Source organism: Typopeltis vanoorti, chromosome 8 (genome assembly GCF_054136105.1).
Source record: "Typopeltis vanoorti isolate ZY-2024b chromosome 8, IOZ_Tvanoo_1.0, whole genome shotgun sequence".
Classification (NCBI taxonomy): Eukaryota; Metazoa; Arthropoda; class Arachnida; order Uropygi; family Thelyphonidae; genus Typopeltis; species Typopeltis vanoorti.
The window spans coordinates 127,827,311-127,848,555 of NC_143556.1; the positions used below are offsets into that span (position 1 = coordinate 127,827,311).

General features: G+C 35.4%; 1 protein-coding gene across 2 annotated transcripts in view; it reads left to right on the forward strand.

The window, feature by feature from the left end:
* Nucleotides 1-21,245, forward strand: part of Sas-4 (spindle assembly abnormal 4) — a 527,986-nt gene that overhangs the window by 477,203 nt on the left and 29,538 nt on the right. The gene's annotated exons all lie outside the window — the stretch shown is intronic.

Sequence of the window (21,245 nt, forward strand, 5' to 3'; positions counted from 1 at the left end):
GGATTTAAGAAAGGGATCATCCAACCATTCTTCTTTGAATTTTTGCTTGTATGATTTTTTTCATCTTTTTAGATGAACCTTGTAAACCTGAATTTGAATCATAACTAGCATCACTTTCTCTTTTATCTGAATTATCTGTGTGAGAAGTGGTTTCTTGTGAGTGGGAAGGGCTGGTATTGATATCTTCACTTTCAATAGCTCATTTATTTATGTACTTTACTGACTCATGCACCACACATTTTCTCCTGAGATTTAGAATCAAATTTAAATTTAGAATGTTTTGCTTGTCACTTGTCCATGTTTAAAAGTAAAATCTAAATAATAATATTTTCGATGAAGAATTAAACAAGTTTTTGTTAATGAAATTAATAAAAACACTGGACTTTTTATAACACGCGAGAAGTGTTTGAACTTTGAATAGCGAAGAATTTATTTTCATTGGCTAATGCCAGTCATATTGTTTGAGTATGGGATCGTGGGGGGGGGGGGAGAGAAGACTAGCAACAGTGAGAGGGGTAGGAAAAAAAGAGAAATCCTATTCTTGTGTCACTGAATGTGACATATGGGGAGGTGAGAGAAGAGAAAAATATTCAATTCATATGTCTATATGTGGGGTGCTTAAGGGTCAAACCTGTATAACTGAGAGGAGACCTCCACATAGCCTTTAAAGGAATGCGGAGAACCGACCAGGGCTTCTGACCTAATGTCCAATTCTCACCTTCTCGTGGTGCACCCTGTTGGGTATCTACTTTGATACTGAACGAACGAGGATGGGCTGGCAATTTGGGATTTAGCCGACCAAATTGTATTCTTATTGGTTAAACCAAAATAAAAAATGATGGTACAACATGACAAAATTTCATGCCGGCTGGGCATCGCCTGGTTAAACAAGGCCCCCGTTGTTTTCGCCAGGGAACCAGGGCGAACAGCGAAAAGTCAGCTACTGGAATAAATCTGAAAACAAACCCCAACTCAACATCACCAGAGTTAAAGATCGGTACTATCAACGTAAGAAGCCTGAATGGCAAAGAAATGGAGCTAGTTGAGGAATTAGATAAGTACCAGATCGACATAATAGGGGTGACTGAAACAAAAAAGACCAAAACTGGTGAGATCTTTCTGAGCAATAAATACAAAATGTTATATTCAGGCAATGACAATCAAGGAAAAGAATGAGTATCCATAGTATTCAACACAAAATACGAGGCTAATTTTCTTGAATGGCAGTCAGTCTCAAGTAGAGTAATGTGGGCAAATATGAGAATGGGGAACTGGACAATGAGACTTATTTGTGCCTATGGTCCCACAGAAGGTTCTACTAAGGTAGAAGTGGAGGAATTTTTTGAGGCTTTAGAAAAAGCAACTGACACAATGAAAAAGGAAAAGTTGGTCCTTGTTGGGGATCTAAATAGCAGAGTAGGAAATGATTGTGAGACATACAAAAATATTTTGGGTAAATTTGGAGAAAAGAGCAAAGCTAATAATAATGGCAAATATCTGTTGGATTTCTGCTCAGGGCATGGACTGGTTATTACTAACACCATGTTCCAACATAAAAATGTGCACAAATTCACATGGAGAGAAGAGGCTAGGAATAAGAAAAGTCTCATTGACTATGTTATTGTTGATAGTGATGTTTTCTCCCTGGTGCAGGACACCAGAGTGTGCAGAGGATTTGAAATTGGAAGTGATCACTATTTAGTCTTGAGCAGGATAAAATTGAATTTCATATTGAAAAGAATAACATGTAAGAAAGTTTTAAAGTGAATAAAAGTTGAGCAGCTCTCAGATGTGAACTGTAGACTAAAATACAGAAATATTATTGAAAAGAAAATGAAAGAGTTTGAGAACAGGAATCAAACCTTGGAGATTCAGTGGCAAACTCTGAAGGAAACATTGATTGATTCTGCCAGAGAGGCATGTGGTGAGGTTGTGTGCAAGGATAAAAAAATTAGAACTCCCTGGTGGACACAGGGAGTTAAAGAGGCAGTGAAGGAAAAGAAGAAAACATATCAAAAGTTCCTGGCAAATAAGTCAGCTTTTACTCTTACAGAATACAGAGACAAATGTAAGAAAGCTAAACAGTGTGTAAAACTAGCTAAACAAAAGTCATGGGAGGACTTTGGCAAGAATATAGAAAATAAATATCAAGAAGGTGGCAAAATATTCTGGAGGTTGTTGAAGATGCTTAGGAATGGAGGAAAGAGTGCTGTAAAAGAAATTAGAGATGATAAAGGTGAAATGAAAACAGGAGAAAAAGATATCCTTGAAGTATGGAGTAATTACTTTGAAAAACTGCTAAATGAAACAAGCAGTGATGACAGCACAGTGATAAAAAACACTGACCAGGCATGCAGTCAGGAATACATATCCATACTTGAAGTAGAAAAAGCCATCAAAGGCTTGAAATGTGGAAAGGCAGCAGGAGTAGATGATATTCGACCAGAAATGCTGAAGTATGGTGGTATGAGAGTCTTACAGTGGCTGCACTGCATAGTTCAGAAAGCCTGGACAGAGGAACGAATTCCCGATGATTGGAGTAGAGCTCTCATAGTACCCATATATAAAAAGGGAAATAAAACTGAATGTGAGAATTACAGAGGTATTTCCCTACTGAGTGTTCCTGGCAAGATCTATGCAAGTATACTTGAGAAACGGTTGAGAAGAATTGTGGAAGAAAAGCTTGGTGAAGAACAAGCTGGATTCAGGCCAAATAGAGGCTGTCAGGATCAGATCTTCACTTTACGACAAATAGTCGAGAAAGCATGGGAATATAACAAAGATCTGTATTTAAGTTTTGTCGATTTGGAAAAGGCATATGACAAGGTGCCAAGAGAGAAGCTATTCATTACGCTGCAGTTATATGGTGTCAATGGGGCATTATATCAAGCAACACTTAGTCTTTATTTGAGTTGCGAGTCAGCAGTTAGAATTGAAGGAAATACAGGAAGATGGTTTAATGTTAAATCTGGTGTGAGACAAGGATGTACATTATCCCCTCTGTTATTCATTATCTATATGGATCACATTATGAAGGAATGTGGTATTAAACCTGATATCAAAATTGGAGATGTTAATGTCATCTCTTTGCTTTATGCGGATGATGTTATACTTCTAAATAAATCCGCTACAAGTCTGCAAGATTCTCTGACTAAATTGAATAGCTGCTGTAATAGATATGGTATGAAGGTCAGCAATAAAAAGACAAAGACAATGAAAATAGGCAGAATCATTGAAAATGTCAACTGTGTTGTGAATGGAGAACCTGTGGAACAAGTAAAACATTTCAGCTACTTAGGCACAATTTTTACTGAAGATGGTAAACTAAATATAGAAATAGACAACAGAATCAGCAAAGCTGGTATCGTGGGAAGTCAATTGAATAAATTCATATGGAATAAGAAAGAAATTAGTCGGAACACTAAATTAGCTGTATACAAGACTGTGTTCAAACCAATTTTAACTTATGGATCTGAGAGCTGGGTCAGAAGTAAAACACTTGGCCAAAGACTAGAGATCGCAGATATGAGAGTCCTGAGAAAGATTAGAGGCGTGAACAGATGGCATCAATGGCAATATCATATTAAAAATGAGGATATTAGGAAAGAACTTGACATTGTCAGCATCCAGGAATGCGTTAGCAGAGCTAATCTCAGATGGTATGGTCACTTAAATAGAATGGGAGAGGAAAGATTAGCAAAACAAGTGTTCTTTGACAGGTTGGCAGGAAAACGACCCAGAGGAATACCAAGATATAGGTGGATTGATACGGTACAAAGTGCCTTAGACGATAGAAATATAAGATCTGATAATGTTGGAGTCTTGACAAGTAACAGACTGATTTGGAGGAAAATTGTAGATAGGAAGTTAGTAATGATGTAATTTTTTCATGTAGTACTGTCATATCCTGTACACCCCTTGAGGGTACATGGCAGGAATTTGATGATGATGATGATGATGATGTCTATATGTGTAACTCTCATGTTGTTATTATTATTCAGAAGGGAAAAATAGCTCTGGTGGTGAACGTACTAGAACACTAAAAATTTATAAAATGTACTAGATCTAGTACGAAAGTACTAGATGTGGTCACCCTGGGTACGCTGCACCCTTCGATTGGAAAAGGCCTAAGCTTAATTCTTGTTGTGATGAGAGGAATCTTTAAATGGTTTTTTCCAATTGAAGGCGAGTTAGCCAATCTCATTTGGAGGTAGCAGGGTTTTTTATTCTGCATACAGACAAATTGGCCTTCAGAATATGCAATTTACAGACAAAAAATGCTAGTGTGGTGGCAGTAAAAGGCATTGGTATAGGCGATGATAGTAGTTGCAGTTCACTGTAGTTGGTGGATGAGAGTTGTAGAGTAGGTGCCCTCCCTCGATGATTTTTTGGACTCCTCGGAGGTGTCATGTAATAATAATAATAATAGTAGTAATAATGATAATTATAATAAAATATCTACAAAACAAGTATATATCTACATGCCAAGAAAAAATGGAAGAGTTTGAAAGCAGAAACGAGACTTTGAAGAAAACATTGATTGATTCAGGCAGGAAAGTATATAAAAAAAGCTATTTTCAAGGAATAGAAAAATCTAAACTTTATGGTGGACTGAATAAATTAAAGGGTGACAGTTGAATGAATTTATATAGAATAAATGAGATGAGAAGTTAGCCAAAACACTAAAGTAGCAGAGTACAAGACAGTATTTAAACCAGTTTAACTTATGAATCCAAGAGTTTGATTAAACAAATAAATTGGTTGCAGATTAGAAACTATATTGAACATATTAGGAAGAAACTAGCATTGTGAACGTTCAGTTATATTCGTACAGAGGCAATTTGATGGATGTACTGTGGTCACTTAAACAATGGGAGGTGAATTGATGGTTAGAAGTGCCTTAGAAGACCAAAATATAAGCAGTATTATTGTCCTGTCAAGTTTCATCTCCATCCAGGAGGTTGACTATTTTGGATCTCTACCTGTAATCCATAATTTGTGGTAGAAAGATAAGATGGTGAGACTCTAATCTCTTCCATCTCACAGTTAAGTATCCTGTGCCTGTTTTGAGGGACCAAAAACCAAAGTTTCCAGTAGAATACTCGCCACATCCATATGAGATTGGCTAATACTATTTGATTGAAAATACTTGATATAGGTTCCTCTTCACTAAAAAAACACACGTACTAACCACAGCGATAAGTTTTAATTATATGTAAATATTTCATCCCAAGTATCTTGGGACATTCTCAGCAGTAATTCAAACAATACTAGGAATAACATATAGTTAGGGTGCATGATTACAATGGAATCTTAATATGCATGCAGTAACGTGTTATAGAAGTAAATTAAAATATAACTGAACAAAAAAAAAACATATATAAAGAGACTATTTTACACAATTTTGTATGACAATTTCCCATACTTTAGGAATAGTAAGAGCGTCGTTGCAGTTTAAATTTGGTCTGTGTATTAGGGCTTCAGCACTTTCTTAAACTTTATATAAACTTTAAAATTTCTTAAAGCACTTTATATAAATGTTCATGTTTATATAAAGATCTATGTAAAAGTTTCGACTTTTCCCAATGGATCCTATGGTTTGGGTTTTCAACTCTGTGTTGCGACAGACCAGATTTCTGCAGTTTGAAAAGACGAATGTGGTCTTGATGTTCCGAGATGCGTTTCTGAACAGATCTACCTGTCTGTCCAAAGTAAGACAAATTGCAGGAGCATGGGATCTCATAAACGCCAGGTAACATCAGAGATGAGTTTGTCTTTGGGAGAAGGTAACAAAGTAACTTTTGCCACTACTTACAAACCCGTTATAACATGTTATCTTGGAAGTCACATCTACCATACAGGCATAATCCCTCAAGGCTGGTTACTATCGACCTTCATCATGCTGCCTAAAATTAAAAAAAAAGCAAATGTGAAAACTTGTAATGACTATAGAATGATCAGTCTAATGAGTCATGTTCTCAAAATGTTTCTGAAAATAATTCAAAAAAGAATATACAGAAAATGTGAAGATACCATCAGTGATACCCAATCTGACTTTAGAAGCAGTTTGGGAATGAGAGAGGCACTTTTCTGTTCTCAAATCTTATTCCAAAAATGTAGTGACCAAAACAAAGAAGTATTCATTTGCTTCATCGACTTCAAGAAAGCATTTGACAACGTTCAACATACTAAAATTATTACACTATTAAAAAGAATTGGATTAGATGGTCAAGACATCAGGATCATTGAAAAACTTGAACCAAAAGGTATCTGTTCAAGTTGATGACATTATTACAGACTCCATTAACATCATACAAGGAGTAAGGTAAGGATGTGTACTGTCGCCTCTCCTTTTTAATGTATACTTAGAAGCCATATTTCAAAAAATCTTAGAAGGAAGAGAGGAAAGGATTAATGTAAATGGTGAAATCATCAATAACATTCAATATGCTGATGACACAGCTCTCCTGGCTGACGATATTTAGGATCTTCAAAATCTTCTCAACCTAGCTAACGAAAAGAGTGAAAAATGGGATTAAGAGTAAATATCACTAAAACTAAATTCATGGACATAATCAAGAAACCAATTCTTAATTCAGCACTTTCTTTAAACGGGAAACAAATAGAAAGAGTGACAAAATTTAAATATCTCAGATGCTGGTTAAATGAAGAATGAAATCCAGAAATGGAAATAAAAGTTAGAATTGAAATGGCAAGAAAAATTTTCTCCTGATGAAATCAACACTGTGTAACTGTAATTTAAATTTAGTGCTTAGAGTACGTATGGTTAAATGCGATGTATGGTCTGTATTGCTGTACGTTGCAGAAACTTGGACCTTGAAGACAACATCAATTTAAAAAAAAAAAAAAAAATACTTTAAGCCTTTGACATGTGGTTATACAGACGAATGTTAAAAAATTCATGTACAGCAAAAACGTCCAATCAAGAAGTACTGGAACAAATTGGGAAATCGTGTAATCTTTTGGATACCATAAAAAGAAGAAAAACTGCATATCTTGGTCACCTACTTCATAATGAGAAATATGAGATACTTCAATTGATTATAAATGGAAGAAGAGGACAAGGAAGAGGGAAAAAATTTTGGCTGGCAGACATCAGACAGTAAACTGGCATGAGCTCTGAGGGACTGTAAAGAGTGGCTGACAAATTTTGAGAATTTCTCAAAATTTGCCAAGATGGTTGTTGACCTCCAATAGATGGCTTGAAGATCTTTTAATCCAACCATTATAAGATTGGATTAGAAGTAAGAGGATTGTAGGAACCCGAACAGTTTCGGACAAAATGCCTATAATTTTACCATTCCTACCGGTCTTGTAATCTGCCTAATATTTGTATAATTTTTTAGGGAAAGAATTCTTTTTCTGTTTTTATTGTCAGACCTAATAATGCCCTCTTTGTCTGTAACATCCAAAGTAATTAATTTACTTTCTGAAGAAATAGATCATCACATTTTGAGTCTTTAGTTTCAACCTTGCTTTGTGAATTTTCTTGATTACTGTATTTAGAATGTTATTTAAAATCTGTAGAATACATTAATAAATCATCTTGAAATACAGTTAGTTCCTGAAAATTCAGATAACATTAAATTTATTAGTGCCTGAAACAATTGTGCAATTGTTAGCACCTTGAGCTTCTTAATCTTGTTAATTCATATTTGGACCAAGGTGTAGAAAAAACCAAAATAATGCCTATCTTCCTATTCTTAAAGGTATATCTCATAGTGGCAATTATTATAATTAACTTTGAGCATACTTTAATGCCTTTCCTTTAGTGTTACGTGGTTGATCAGCATTCATTTCAATTAGTTATGGAGACTACAACTATGTTAGGGATAATTACTTTCCTGACATTTTAGCCTTCATATTAAGGTCTTCATCTGGAGTATACACATATACAGTTGACCCTTGAACAATGTGGGGGTTGGGCACCAAATTCCCCCTTCCCCCCTGTCAGTCGAAAATCCATGTATAACTTTTGACGCCCCAAAAACTTAACTACTAATAGCCTACTATTGACTGGAAGCCTTACCAATAACATAAACAGTTGATTAACACATATTTTTTATGTTATATGTATGATATACTGTATTCTAACAATAAAGTAAGTAGAGAAAAGAAAATGTTAAGAAAATCTATACCATAAGTTTATGTCGTCCATTTACAAGATGAATCGTCTGTCTGTCAGTACCTACATCAATACTGTCTATGATACAAATAACTGTACGTGTTATATGTATTACTAACACTAGACATCAAAATTGAATAGATAATGTGAAAAAGAAATTCATATTTATTTACACGTATAATGATTCATTCATTGATAACGAACAAGCAGCAATATGATTGCTTCATGATAGCGTAGTGTAATCAATATGATTGCTTCACGGTAGCATATCCTATACACTAATGAATGAATAGTTATGAAATTTTTATTTTTATACTAATTAATTATTTAATTAAATTTAACTAATTAATAACAGTTAATTTTATGTAGTTATGATTTAATATGTTTGTATACATTTCTCTTGACTGTGAATGGTGGCATGTACATTCTGTAAGTGTTTGTGTGTATAAGTTTGATAAATTTTAACTTTTTATAATAGATTTTTGTAAATGATAAAATAGACCAGTATCTACATATAGTTTATGCATTCATGACATACCTAACTTTTTCTTAATTTGTTCGATATTTCTAGGCTACACAATTCATCTGCGAATTTTTTCAAATTGTCTCAAATCTCCAAAAAAATTTCCAATATATTTATTGAAAAAAATCCATGTACCTGTGCAGTTCAAAACCATGTTGTTCAAGGGTCAACTGTATATACAAAGACAAGCTATGTTACATTTCAAATGCTATGCTCAAGTCACAATGATTTGGTCAACCTCTAGTGACAAAAAAAAAATACATCAAAGCTACATTTTGTTTATAACATCATCAGAAAACAGACTCATATAGAAAGTTTTAGTAGAGCACAAAAGTGGTGGCCTAATCCATAATTTAGCATGAGTGTTGTTATGCTACAGTTAAGATTCTAGATTACTTACAGTCCTGATTATAATTAACTCATATACCAAAAGGTTATGTGGATAAAATATGTGCCATCCATATTCTTGGAATTTTTTAGACCACCATTATTGGCAAGATTTGGGTGGTTATAATAATTTCACAGGTCACCTTAATGTGTTCTTCAACAGCCAAGTATTCTCATGGGCTATAAATTAATGATGCCAAGAAATTATATTCTTGGTTTAATCCTTTATCCAAGTGTAAGCAAACACATGAGACCTCAATAAAGGTCGAAACTGGTCTGAGTAGTGATCCTTCCCATGATGCATAGCATTATACACATCTGAGAGGGCATATGTTTTGCATTATGGGATACTAAGGCAAGTGATGTGAAGTCATTAGCCTCTATATACAAGTTGCCCAGTCCTGAAGATAACTCAGGTGCAAACTTAGTTTGCTTACACTTGGATAAAGGATTAAACCAAGAATATAATTTCTCGGCATCTTTAATTTATAGTATAACCACTTTCAAAATTTTTTTTTTTTTTTTTGCCTACCTTAGCAATATGTCCTCTAAACTTTAACTCTCTGTCTACCACGATCCCTAAATCTCTAGCTTCATCTATTTCCTGGATTACAGTGCCATCAATGTGATACACAGTTGGTAATCTATTTATCCCAAAATGCATAACTTTACATTTCTCCACATTAAACTGACACCCATTAACTTTTGTCCATACTGACAGCCTATTTAAATCGTCCTGCAAGCTCTCCACATCATCTTGATTAACTATTACTTAACTTAATTTGCATCATCAGGAAACAACTGAATATTTCCTCTCAGGTTATTTCCTATATCACTTACGTACAAATTAAACAGCAGTGGCCTCAGCACTGAACCTTGCAGCACACTAGTCACCTGTTTTTGCTTCAGTTCTGCCTCCATATATACTTTTTGATACTTGTCCAACAGCAACCCTCTTATCCACTCAACCAGTGTTATATCCATCCCCATTTCTTTTAATTTGCATAACAGACTTCCATGTGGTCAAATGCCTGCCAAATCATCATAACCATTTCTTTTACCCAACTCATCTATTTCTCTATTATAAAAAGTTAGTACATTACTAAGGCAAGACCAACCATTCACAAAGCCATGTTGACCCCCATACAGTATCATATTTTTATCTGCTTATTCTTGAATTCTCGTTTTTACCAATTTTTCTGATACTTTTGCCACCGTACCTGATATACCGATTGGTCTGTAATTTGCTACTGTAGTCTTAGAATCTCCCTTATGCAAAGGAATTATTTTGCCCTCTTTCCACTCCCTTGGAACTCTACCTGAGCTGAGACTTAAATTGAACAGACTAGTCAAAGGCATTGCCAGTTCCCTTGCCCATTCTCACAAAATCCTAGCTGATATCCCATCTAATCCCTTAGCTGTATTTACATTGAGATTCTGCAATGTCTTAAGAACCTCCAATTCATCCATCTCTGTTCCCACATTATGGTCAGTCACATAGGTTTTAACCTAAAGCAGTAATCTCACTAGGATGATATATCCTTGTGACCATCATCATTCATTAAGGTTAATCATCCATAGTCATTCTTCCTCTTATTTGCCACATAATGGGAAAAACTCTTTGGGATTTCCTTTGGCCTGCTCAGCTAGATTCTTCTGGTAATCTGATTTTGCCTTTCTTGCCTGAGCCTTGTACTGTTCATGAATTTGCTGGTCACCTTTCTCTTTATATACCCCTCCACAGCATTTTCTTCTTCTGTAGCTCATGCTTAATGATATTACTCATCCATCTAACTCTTATCCAATTAATCCTCCTTACCTTAGGTATACAATTTATTACTGTTTCCTCTAGATGACCATTAACTATATCCATACACTACTAACATCTTTACCTTGCAGTGTTTTATGTCATGGTATAGATTTAAGCTTCTTCCTAAGTATGTCATAGTCACCTGCCTTGTAGATCCACAAATACCCCTTCTTGATAGAATATTCCTTGTGATTTACAATCTCCCAAGCCAAGTCCGCATGGGCACTTTCACCAATTGGAGGCAATGTTGTCATCTTGGTTATGAATAGGTCTTCTGATCCTATGACCAGTTCCAATACTCTCCCATCCCTAGTCCCCTCAATCACATGCTGCCTTAAGTAATTATCTCATAGTAGGTATATAAATTCTCTTTCCTTCCTGCCATGTGGTCTCTCTTCCTTCCAGTCTATATCTCCATAGCTGAAGTCCCCATTATAATCACTCAACCTGTACTCGTACTAATTTGGCAATGCATGTCTTCCAGATCATGCGTGGAACTCCCAGGACTATAGCAATAACCAACTGTATATTTTGTCTTACTGGTCTTAATCCAATTAATTCACCAGATTGCTTCAAATAAACAGCCTCCCTCCTGCCTGTCTCCTATTCTTTTTGGTTGTAATTCATCTGCTGTTATCAGCAGTACTCCTCTCTCCAATCCTATCTTCTCTATCTTCCCTGAAAATACTAAACCCTTCACATTCAATCCCTGTAACTACTTCATCTACTGTTAGTCAAAGCATACATTTTTTCACAGTTTTACTTTAAAGAGAAAGCAGAGAAACATAAAAATAATACATGTCATATACCTCTAACTATAAGCTTTGCTATTTCAACTGCAAATCCACCCAACCAGATCTTCCATTCATCTTTCTCAATTCTTTAGAACAGCCATCCTCACATAATGGTTTCCAGTGCTTCATGGACAGATGAAATGTAGTACATAAACTCCTAACCAGGCTGTTAATCTCTTCTTTTTCTTCTCATGGTATGACTTGTTTATGCCAGTATTTTGGCAATATTAACAAATATTCCTGCTGTAAAGGAATACCATCCTATTTAGAAGAAATATCATCTGGACCAAGTAGATGATAGATGATTTTAATAATTTATTGAAGTACCACCACCAATACTCACCCGTACTTATTGTAGGCCTTAATCAGATTCATGACATGTTTGACTTCAGAGCAAATGTTCTAGTTCCCCTTTCCATACTCTCCCTCTACATTTGACTTGAATGATCTTCCTTCAAAGATATGCTAATACATCCATAGCAATTCAGAATCTTCTACATTGCATAATACAAAAGTTATTGCTTTACTATTCTGCAATAAAGCAGCCTTCATGCAGACTTCTAGGTAAACATAAAACCAAACCTAAATGCCTCAGAAGGAGACAGCCTCTTAGTAAAAGTCTGTCTCTCATGGCTCTGATTTGTACTCTTATTTAACTTCTCTGGTACCAACATGGTGGGGGGGGGGAGAATAAAAGCCTTTACACAGAAATTTGTTTCGATTTCATTGCAGCATAAATGCAAACAGAAGTTATGTGCATAACTTCCATCTTACATTCAAATCAGACATGTTTTTAACTGCATAGCAACTACAGTGATAACATAACTATTATTTTTCAGAAAATAATGTATGCTAAAATATTAATTATAAAAACTTTAATTAATACTTTAACTGATCTTCCTTCAAAGATATCCTATACATCCATAGCAATTCAGAATCTTCTGCATTACATAATACAAAAGTTATTGCTTTACTATTCTACAATAAAGCAGCCTTCATGCAGGCGTGAACAGATGACATCAATGGCAATATCATATTAAAAACGAGGACATTAGGAAACAACTTGACATTGTCAGCATCCAGGAATGTGTTAGCAGAACTAATCTCAGGTGGCATGGTCACTTAAACAGAATGGGCGAGGAAAGATTAACAAAACAAGTGTTCTCTGCCAGGTTGGCAGGAAAACGACCCAGAGGAAGACCAAGATATAGGTCGATTGATACGATACAAAGTGCCTTAGACCTGTGCTTCCCAAACTTCTGGATGTCAGGACCCCCTTTAGAAAAATTAAAATATTTCACGCCCCCCCCCCTCGAAAAAAATCGTAACATAAACATATTATTATAATATTTATTGTATTTATATTCAATATAAAACATACACAGAGAATATTGCAAAAATCAAATGCAAAATTTACATTTTTAGCATCTTACAGATGTACACATTTGACATGGCACATTATCTCATTTTTTTATATCATCATCATCAAATTCCTGCCATGTTTCCTCAAGGGATGTACAGGATAAGATAGTACTACATGAAAAAAATTACATCATTACTAACTTCCTATGTACAATTTTCCTCCAAATCAGTGTGTTACTTGTCAAGACTCCAACATTATCACATCTTATATTTCTATCATCTAAGGCACTTTGTACAGTATCAATACACCTCTATCTTGGTCTTCCTCTGGGTCGTTTTCTTGCCAACTTGGCAGAGAAAACTTGTTTTGCTAATCTTTCCTCCCCCATTCTATTTAAGTGACCATACCACCTGAGATTAGCTCTGCTAACGCATTCCTGAATGCTGACAATGTCAAGTTCTATCCTAATATACTCGTTTTTAATATGATATTGCCATTGATGCCATCTGTTCATGCCTATAATCTTTCTCAGGATTCTCATATCTGCAGTCTCTAGTCTTTGGTCAAGTGTTTTACTACTTACCCAACTCTCAGATCCATAAGTTAAAACTGGTTTGAACACTGTCTTGTATACAGCTAATTTAGTGTTCCGACTAATTTCTCTCTTATTCCATATCAATTTATTCAATTGACTTCCCACCATACCAGCTTTGCTGATTCTGTTGTCTATTTCTATATTTAATTTACCATCTTCAGTAAAAATCGTGCCTAAGTAGCTGAAATGTTTTACTTGTTCCACAGGTTCTCCATTCACAATACAGTTGACATTTTCAATGATTCTGCCTATTTTCATTGTCTTTGTCTTTTTATTGCTGACCTTCATACCATATCTATTACAACAGTTATTCAATTTAGTCAGAGAATCTTGCAGACTTGTAGCGGATTTATTTAGAAGTATAACATCGTCCGCATAAAGTAAAGAGCTGACATTAACTCCAATTTTGATATCATGTTTAATACCACTTTCCTTCATAATGTGATCCATATAGATAATGAATAACAAAGGGGATAATGTACATCCTTCTCACACCAGATTTAACATTAAACCATCATCCTGTACTTCCTTCAATTCTAACTGCTGACTTACAACTCAAATAAAGACTAAGTATTGCTTGATATAATGCCCCATTAACATCATATAGCTGTAGCATATTGAATAGCTTCTCTCTTGGCACCTTGTCATATGCCTTTTCCAAATCGACAAAACTTAAATTCAGATATTTGTTATATTCCCATGCTTTCTCGACTATTTGTCATAAAGTGAAGATCTGATCCTGACAGCCTCTATTTGGCCTGAATCCAGCTTGTTCTTCACCAAGCTTTTCTTCCACAATTCTTCTCGACTGTGTCTCAAGTATACTTGTATAGATTTTGCCAGGAACACTCAGTAGGGAAATACCTCTGTAATTCTCACATTCAGTTTTATTTCTCCTTTTATATATGGGTACTATGAGAGCTCTACTCCAATCATCTAGAATTTGTCCCTCTGTCCAGGCCTTCTGAACTATGCAGTGCAGCCACCGTAAGACTTTTATACCTTCATACTTGAGCATTTCTGGTCCAATATCATCTACTCCTGCTGCCTTTCCATATTGCAGGCTTTTGATGGCTTTTTCTACTTCAAGAATGGATATGTATTCCTGACTGCATACCTGGTCAGTGCTTTTTACCACTGCACTGTCATCTCTGCTTGTTTCATTTAGCAATTTTTCAAAGTAATTACTCCGTACTTCAAGGATATCTTTTTCTCCCATTTTCATATCACCTTTATCATCTCTAACTCCTTTTACAGCACTCTTTCCTCCATTCCTAAGTTTTTTCAATAACCTCCAGAATATCTTACCAATTTCTTGATATTTATTTTCTATGTTCTTGCCAAAGTCCTTCCATGACTTTTGTTTGGCTAGTTTTACACAGTGTTTAGCTTTCTTGCATTAGTCTCTGTATTCTCTAAGAGCACAAGCTGACTTATTTGACAGGAACTTTTGATATGCTTTCTTCTTTTCCTTCACTGCCTCTTTAACTTCCTGTGTCCATCAGGGAGTTCTGATTTTTTTATCCTTGCAGACAACCTCACCGCATGCCTCTCTGGCAGAATTAATCAATGTTTTCTTCAGAGTTTGCCACTGAATCTCCAAGGTTTGATTTCTGTTCTCAAAATCTTTCATTTTTTCTTCAATAATCTTTGTGTATTTTAGTCTACAGCTCACATCTGAGAGCTGCTCAACTTTTATTCGCTTTAAAACTTTCTTACATGTTATTCTTTTCAATATGAAATTCAATTTTATCCTGCTCAAGACTGAATAGTGATCATTTCCAATTTCAAATCCTCTGTACACTCTGGTGTCCTGCACCAGGAAGAAAACATCCCTATCAACAATAACATAGTCAATGAGACTTTTCTTATTCCTTGCCTCTTCTCTCCATGTGAATTTGTGCACATTTTTATGTTGGAACATGGTGTTAGTAATAACCAGTCCATGTCCTGAGCAGAAATCCAACAGATGTTTGCCATTAATATTAGTTTGCTCTTTTCTCCAAATTTTCCCAAAATATTTTTGTATGTCTCACAATCATTTCCTACTCTGCTATTTAGATCCCCAACAAGGACCAACTTTTCTGTTTTCATTTGTGTCAGTTGCTTTTTCTAAAGCCTCAAAATATTCCTCCACTTTTACCTTAGTAGAACCTTCTGTGGGACATAAGCACAAATAAGTCTCATTGTCCAGTTACCCATTCTCATATTTGCCCACATTACTCTACTTGAGACTGACTGCCATTCAAGAAGATTAGCCTCATATTTTGTGTTGAATACTATGGCTACTCCTTCTTTTCCTTGATTGTCATTGCCTGAATATAACATTTTGTATTTATTGCTCAGAAAGATCTCAGCAGTTTTTGTCTTTTTTGTTCAGTCACCCCCTATTATGTTGATCTGGTGCTTATCTGGTACCTCAGCTAGCTCCATTTCTTTGCCATTCAGTTTTCTTATGTTGATAGTACCGATCTTTAACTCTGGTGATGTTGAGTTGGGGTTTGTTTTCAGATTTTTTCCAGTAGCTGACTTTTTGCTGTTTACCTTGGTTCCCTGGCAAAAACAACGGGGGCCTTGTTTAACTGGGCGACGCCCCAGCCGGCATGAAATTTTGTCATGTTGTACCATCGTTTTCTACTACATCATTTTTTTCTAATGAAACAAATACATTGACTATGTATTTGTTTAAGCCAATAAGAATACAATTTAGTCAGCTAAATCCCAAATTGCCAGCCCATCCTCGTTCATTCAGTATCCAGGTAAATACCCAACAGGGTAGATATATTGTTAATGTACATTTGCAGTACAAGCACATGAAACTTAAAATGATTAGTGATAAAGAAAGAATTAAAAACCTAAAAGAAGTTGAATAACAATTTAATGTGATGAATGTGTTTCAATGCTGCTACACAAAAAGTCAACATCAGATGAAATAAAACATTTTAAATTTGTTTTCATTATTTCACAGCACCCCTCAACAAAACCTATGGCCCCATAAGGGGGCCGCAGTTTGGGAAGTATTGCCTTAGATGATAGAAATATAAGATCTGATAATGTTGGAGTCTTGATAAGTAACGGACTGATTTTGAGGAAAATTGTAGATAGGAGTTAGTAATGATGTAAATTTTGCATGTAGTACTGTCATATCCTATACACCCCTTGAGGGTACATGGCAGGAATTTGATGATGATGATAATTGATACTTACCTATATTTTGGCAATGTTAACATCTCCATCATCAGGGATCACAAAAAGCAATGATATGCACATGCAGGCACTAACACTGGGCAAACGAGGCTGAAGAAAGGTAAACGAAAGGCAAGCCTTGAGTCCTAAACGGCACCCCTAGTGGGCTAAATTGGGTAGTCTTGGTCTGAAGAACTGGGAATGAATGCTTCCCAAATTTAGGGTAGTCTCATGCACTCAGATTTGTTGCAGTATGGAAAGTTTTTTTCAGGGCTAAGGCAGATTTGAAGAATAGTCTTTCATGTTTTGTATACAGTGAACTTTTTCCAGCATATTCTGTGGTGGGTGTCCAAAGCATGGTCAGCAAGTTCTGAGTGGCTGTATTGGTGGAACCAGATGTAGTCCTTGTGTTCAGAAATTATGATATTGCTATCCTGCCTGTTTGGCCATAATAGGACAGTTTGCAACTGCAAGGGACCTGGTAGATCTAGGGCAGTGTTTCTCAAAGGGTGTGCCACGAAATTGCATTTACTGTGCTGTAAGAATAAACAACAAAAAGTAATTTTATTAAAACAGGAAAATAAGAGGAAATATAAAATACGTATTAAACATTTTCAACAGCATTATTTTTTAATACATGAGAAACAAGTAAATTGTGAGTAATACAAACTGGAATGGTTAAAATTGTTGAGTTAATAATTACGTAATTTTTATTATTTAATGAGAAAAATGGGCTTGTTTACTTTTGCACAATTGTTTAATACAGGGTCAAATCACAGACAAACACACACACCCATAATTTTTGATCAAGAGGAAGAAATCGCTCTCATTCTTACTTTTAATGTTGGCCAATGCAGGAAAATCCCTGCTTGCACAAATAGGTTGTCAAAAAATGTAGTAGTATTGATAGGGCATCTTCTGATAATACTGAGAACTCTTTTTTTTTTGCCAAATTCCAAAATCGAATTAGTGTTGTTTCCCTAAACTTGAGCTGAAAAGTTCCATCATCTTGAAGTTCTACCAATTCTTCTGTCTCTTTTAACGATAGATGTTTTGTGTCTGCAGTAGTAACTGCAAAGGGATTGCAGATCGAGTCTTATTCATTCACATTGAGGAAAACAAAGTATTGCTGTAGTTTATCCTCCAAAACCGAGACATGTTCTAAAATCAAGCAGGAAGTAATCTCTGGATCAGTATCAGCTGTGAGAGGAAAAATGTCAAGGTCATTGTTTTCAACTTTTGACTTCCATATATTTTTTTTTAATTAGTTATTAGCTTGTCACTTGATGTCACCTTCCTCTGCATACCTGCATTAAAGCTGTTGAAATGTCCAAAAATGTCCAGGTACACAACTTTTGAACATTATGTCTCGTCTTTAATCAGAGTGGCAAACTCGGGTTTCTTTGTAGTGAAAATTTCTAATAACTCATTCCTCAATTCATAAAATCTAGACAGTACTTCACCTTTGGATAACACCGGATATCAGTGTGAAGGACCACCATTTCATTACAAGTTCCTGCTTCCTTGCACATGACTTTGAGAAGTCTGGTCTTAACTGATCTAACCATCGCAACTATTGAGCCCATTACGCTCCTTAGGGCTTCAGAAATCATTTTAGCTACCAAAGCTTCTCAATGTAAAAAACAATGAGTGGACTCCACCTTAAGAAAATCTTGCTTTAATCTTGAAATAAAATCTTTAATTCAACCAGTCATTCCTGGCACTCCATCAGTGCACACTGAAATACAATTTCCCCATTGTGGCTGTCATATAATTGCATATGTCTGATCCAGTTGATGTAACAGGTATTTCCGTGTACATTCAGAACTGTTCAACAACAGAATCTCCATCTAAAAATCTTATGTAATTCAGTAGTTGGCATTTTTGGTTTATGTTTATCGACTCAACTAGTTGAATCGAAAATTTTTTTACCATCATATACTTTTTCAGCTACTTGTTTCTGAATGTCAGATGACATGTCTTCTACGCAGTTAGAAATAGTATCATTCGACAGAGATAGATACATTTGATATCTCCCTCTCAGCAGCCTCTCCTAACACAAATTTAATTATTTCTTTACAAGCAGTTAAAATCAAACTTTCTGCTATTATGTGTGATGCATGTTCCTGACAATTATTTCAGTCACCTTATAACTTGCTGCTTGCACCTTTTCTGCAACTGTTGCTATTTTTTCCATTGACTTGACTTGCTTTACCTGAGAAGAGAACAAACAACTGAAATAGGCCGTATCTTTATCTATTAAATGATTGTGTTAAGTTTCAAAGTGTCTCTTCAGTTTGTTTGGAACCATACTTTCATTGCTCAATTTTTCACTGCATACACTAAGGAAGTGAATGATTTTCAGATCCAGTGTACATAAATCCATAACTTAATAACAATAATGATACTTGCTCACCGCACCAGATGTTGAATCGGTTTGAGAAAGTACTTTGACTATTACTTGGTCTGAAGGAATCGCTAGTTGACATTTAACTAAAAACTTCTCCATATTAAACAAAAGGGCCACAAAATGTTGCAACTTAATAAATAACAAATTGCAGAGTAGAATAAGCACACCACTAGTAGTCAATGATTCATTGCGAAGGTTAACGAGTAAGCAGTGGAGAGAATTCAGAGGCAAGTGACCATCTTGCAATCCACACAAGGTGTGTGGATTGCAGAAGTTGGTTGACAGGAGAAAAAAGAGGGAATATGATAGAAAGCATTTCATCACTTGACTAGAGGGACCAGAACAATGGGTCATTCCCTGGAAGTTGAATAAAAATGTGGTCAGTAGGGGTGTTAGGACTAGATTTTTTTGCTTGGAGAGTGGTGAATGAGTGGAATGGATTGCGAGTGCCTTTTCTATTAATGGGCTCAAGGAGAGGTATGATAGATTGTGTGGAGAGATTGGGTCTCTCACAATGACTCTTCGGACTCCGTGGAGGTGCTTGTATAACAATAATAATAATTGTTTCGAGTTCAGCTTAACTGAATTCACAATGCATGTTAATTCATATGTGTGTGTGTGTATATATATATATATATACACACACATACCCACCGCTGACATTCAAGATCCAGGCGAATAATAAAATAGGCGAATCAAACTATGATTTGCCTAATGGGCCTTGGTAGCAGTAACACCTCTAGCTGTGCTGCCATCTACTGTGCGGGTATGCTGTGATATACAACATTGTAAAGCAATGTGCCACAAGCTAAAAAATTTTTGAGAAACACTGTGCCGATGTTACCACACTCCCTTCTTGAGCCTCCTTTATATATTGGGGTAGTTTTGCCTATTTATATGATTATATTTGTATGAAAACTTTTATCAGCTTAATATCAAAATATTTATGTAACATTGCTATATTTTGAGAAATCATGGGAATATAACAAAGATCTGTATTTAAGTTTTGTCCATCTGGAAAAGGCATATGACACGGTGCCAAGAGAGAAGCTATTCAAAACGCTACAGTTATATGATTTGCCTAATGGACCTTGGTAGCAGTAACACTTCTAGCTGTGCTGCCATCTACTGTGCGGGTATGCTGTGATATACAACATTGTAAAGCAATGTGCCACAAGCTAAAAAATTTTTGAGAAACACTGTGCCGATGTTACCACACTCCCTTCTTGAGCCTCCTTTATATATTGGGGTAGTTTTGCCTATTTATATGTTTATATTTGTATGAAAACTTTTATCAGCTTAATATCAAAATATTTATGTAACATTGCTATATTTTGAGAAATCATGGGAATATAACAAAGATCTGTATTTAAGTTTTGTCCATCTGGAAAAGGCATATGACAAGGTGCCAAGAGAGAAGCTATTCAAAACGCTACAGTTATATGGTGTCAATGGGGCATTATATCAAGCAATACTTAGTCTTACAACTCAAATAAAGACCAAGTATTGCTTGATATAATGCCCTATTGACATCATATAACTGCAGCGTTTTGAATAGCTTCTCTCTCTCTCTTGGCACCTTGTCATATGCCTTTTCCAGATCAACAAAACTTAAATACAGATCTCTGTTGTAAGTCAGCAGTTAGAATTGAAGGAAGTACAGGAAGATGGTTTAATGTTAAATCTGGTGTGAGACAAGGATGTACATTATCCCCTCTGTTATTCATTATCTATATGGATCACATTATGAAGGAAAGTGGTATTAAACATGATATCAAAATTGGAATTAATGTCAGCTCTTTGCTTTATGCAGACGATGTTATACTTCTAAATAAATCTGCTACAAGTTTGCAGGATTCCCTGACTAAATTGAGTAACTGTTGTAATAGATATTGTACGATGGTCAGCAATAAAAAGATAGAGACAATGAAAATAGTTAGAATCGTTGAAAATGTCAACTGTGTTGTGAACGGAGAACCTGTGGAACAAGTGAAACTTTTCAGCTACTTAGTCACGATTTTTAGTGAAGAT